General features: G+C 42.8%; 1 non-coding gene across 1 annotated transcript; it reads left to right on the top strand.

Annotated features, from left to right (window-relative positions):
• Positions 1 to 2372: 2372 nt before the first annotated feature.
• LOC126028885 (U1 spliceosomal RNA) lies at positions 2373 to 2537 on the top strand. The gene has a single exon (XR_007502575.1). It is a non-coding gene; the product is annotated as a U1 spliceosomal RNA (small nuclear RNA).
• Positions 2538 to 3593: the final 1056 nt, after the last annotated feature.

Below are 3593 nucleotides of genomic sequence, written 5' to 3'. Positions count from 1 at the left end.
GGCTTTTGCCTTACATGTGGCCAACCCAGGAGGGATGGTAGTTCAATTCCCAGCATCCCATATGGCCCCCTGAGCTTGCCAGGGATGATTTCTGAGAGCAGAGCCAGGAGTAACCCCTGAACACTATCAGGTGTGACCCCCCCAATAAAGAAAAAAAATCTAGATGTGTCTAAGGACAGAGAAATTCTTTAAGCGCTGAAGTACAAGACAAGTGTGTGGCAGTTGAATTTTTGAATGGAGAAAATGAGCATAACATAAGAAGGGTGAGAAAGATTATTATGGGAAAGGTTAAAAGGCACCTGGGCCTATGTGGTTCTCAGAGAGAAATAAAGAGCCACCATAGTTGGTATCCCACATCATCAGCTGTTTATACTCAAGCTTCTCAAAGCCCTAGAAGAGCCTGTCTGTCCATCTCCAGGTAAAGTGGTCCTTTTCTGGGACAACTTGACTTGACAGCCTTCTGGATACCTCTTCATAGGTCGTTCTTAGTCAAGCCACACATTTACCTGGTTCCCCTCAAAATTCATTCATTTGCTCATCACTTTGCCTCTTCTAGGATTAGAGGATGACCAGAGCAAGGTGCTGATTTCTTTTTTTTGTTTTTTTTTGTTTTTTTTTTTTTGTTTTTTGTTTTTTTTTTGTTTGTTTTTGGGCCACACCCGTTTGACGCTCAGGGGTTACTCCTGGCTATGTGCTCAGAAATCGCCCCTGGCTTGGGGGGACCATATGGGACGCCGGGGGATCGAACCGCGGTCCGTTCCTTGGCTAGCGCTTGTAAGGCAGACACCTTACCTCTAGCGCCACCTTCCCGGCCCAAGGTGCTGATTTCTGATGAGCCTCTTAAAGGACTTACATGTGGCCAATGACCAGAAAACAAAACTGCCTGCTTTCATTCAGTGAGATGGGTGAGCAAGCTAGGTAAAATCAGTCAACGGGAGACTAGTGCTTAGCAGGTGACCACAGAATAGCATAGGAATGTTGAATTAAAATGCTGCACACCGGAAACCTAAGTAGTGTTTTAAACCCATCACATCTTTTTAAGTTTTTTTTAATTTTATTCTTTCCAAAATTGAAAAAGAACTCATTGCTAAAATGAAAAAGAATGGCTAAAAATTCAAGTACCAATGGCCAGTTTAGAAACTGAGACTGTCCTTGGTCAGTGACTCATGCCCTGGCCATTCTAATGGAGAAACCTAATGGCCAGAGTTGTGAGTCAGCCTCAAACTTAGTCAGTAAGCAAAGGTAAGGTCCAGAGTAATAAGGCAGTGTGTAGGTTGTTTGCTTTAAATGCAGCCAACTGGGTTTGATCTCTGGCTCCATTTGGTCCCCTAAGTCTTCAGGAGTGATCCCTAAGCATAGAACCAGGCATAGGCCCTAAGAACTACCAAGCATAGCAAACAAAACAAAACAAAAATAACCCAGAAACTTAAAAATGATCCTCACAACAGGAAGGTTATTATTTTAGGTAAATAACCCCCATTTACCACTGAATAAGTAGATATTTTAGAATTAGGTTATACAATACATCCAACACCTACCAATGAGAATGATGGGAGCCAGAGTAATTACACAGTGGTAGGGCATTTGCCTTGCAAGAGGCCAACCCGGGACCTACCTGGGTTGGATCTCTGGCATCCCCTGAGCCTACCAGAAGCGATTTCTGAGCGAGCCAGGAGTAACTCCTGAACACTGCACAAACTACCCCCAAAAAAGAGAATAAATGGGGTACATCCCATCTGATCAGTGATGAATTTCACACGTATGACACTGACAGAAAGACATCAGTTCTATTCAACCTTTGGTCCCAGCCTCATGGGACTGGCAGATCTTCTAGCTGGTACAATTTATTTTTTGATTGTTTGTCACTGGTCTATAAACAAAAGGTGGGGAGTTTCAGCAGCCATTGGGTTTGAAACTGAGAGGAACTTCCTGTTGCAGAATGCTGAATGAATAATTTGGCAGCATACAATAATCACTGTGGATAATCCTTCCACCGGAACTCATAAAACTAGAAAGAACACAAAGAATACTGTTAAAAATGCAATGTAAACTCACTAAAATCAAGCACCAGAGTACTATCTATCATGCATCTAGAGTTATTTCTTCAGGAAGACAGGGTGAGGGACAGTGTGTCAGAGGCTCTTAGAGAGAAATAGAGCTGATGGTTCCCTGGCTGCTTTCTAGTGAGTGGTTTCATTGCATGTCTAATGCCTTCTATGACATCATGTGCAGGTAGAAATGAATGGAGCTGAAGTTATTTTGATAATTCCTTGGAAGTTGGAAGAAGAATTCACATCTTTGAAGAGCTCCTGACAAGAGAACTCGTCCCCATGTGTCCTGCTGTCACAGTATATCATCAACAGTGGAAGGGAATACTTACCTGGCAGGAGCAATGCCATGATCGTGAAAGTAGCTTTCCCAGAGTGAGGCTTACCCATTTTATTCTAGTTATGCTAACCCCTGAGATTTCCCCAAATGCAAAGAACTCCACTACATAATTTGTAGTATTGGGGGGACTGCATTTTCACTTTCCCCTGGGGAGCGGGGAATGGAGGGAGAAATTTGGAATCTGGTATCTCTAAAGTGGCCTAAGAAGTTAACTCCTTCTCCTCCCTATATTTGGCAGAACTCAATGAGCAAATTCATGATATTTTTCAAGATAAAAGGACACAGTGAAGCATTTTAGAGCCTCCCTGTTGCTGAGTTTGGTGGCTTTACCTCTAGCAGCTCAGAGTGGATATATATGAGCTCAGGATTTCATTACTGCCTGGATCGCAGAGGGTAAGGCCAAAGGTTTGACCCAATATCCAAGGGATATCAGATCTAAAACCACATAATTTCAGACAGTCGGTGAAATTTTGCTAAACCCCAGGTCATGGCCAAGTACCAGTTCTGAATTTAGGTTATCAAATACATACCAAACAAGATAAGCTAAGCCATCATCTTCAGTCTGGAGACTTCCTTACCTTGGGTGAATGGAAAAGGATTCTTTGTAAGAGCTCTACATGGATGCCCTGAAGCACAACTTGGGCCTCTAGCCAGTCTCAATTTGTTTCATGTTCTTAGTATATTATCAAACAAACACATCCCTACCTAGCTCTCCTGGGATACATAGGAGAAGTCAGCAAGATGGGGAAACTTGCTCTTTCAGGTGTCTATTATGCCAATTAATCTTCACATTAGCCAAGACATTGGTACCTTTGATGGAAGGGAGTACTGGCTCACAAACAGGCTGTGATTGGGGGAACAACTTTAGAGTGGCAAATAGTTACCCCCAAATCAGGGTAGGTATTATTGGTAACCTCCGTAAGGAGTAAAAAAGGAATGATCTTAGACCACTTAAATTTGAAAGTGTAGGTTTCATTGTGGAACAAATTAGGGGTTGAGGGTTTGGACAGGCTAAAAGTATGAGTGAGTAGAGAGAGGAAAGTATAGATGGACAGAGAATTTACACAGATTTGACAGTTAAGCCAAGAGCCTACTCCAGGGAATAAAGACAAGCCACTCTAAAGTTGTTCCCCCAATCTCAGCCTGTTTGTGAGCCAGCACTCCCTTCCATCAAAGGTGCCAACGTCTTGGCTAATGTGAAGATT

Source organism: Suncus etruscus, chromosome 14 (assembly GCF_024139225.1).
Source record: "Suncus etruscus isolate mSunEtr1 chromosome 14, mSunEtr1.pri.cur, whole genome shotgun sequence".
Taxonomy (NCBI): domain Eukaryota; kingdom Metazoa; phylum Chordata; class Mammalia; order Eulipotyphla; family Soricidae; genus Suncus; species Suncus etruscus.
This window is presented reverse-complemented; position numbering and strand designations above follow the sequence as displayed.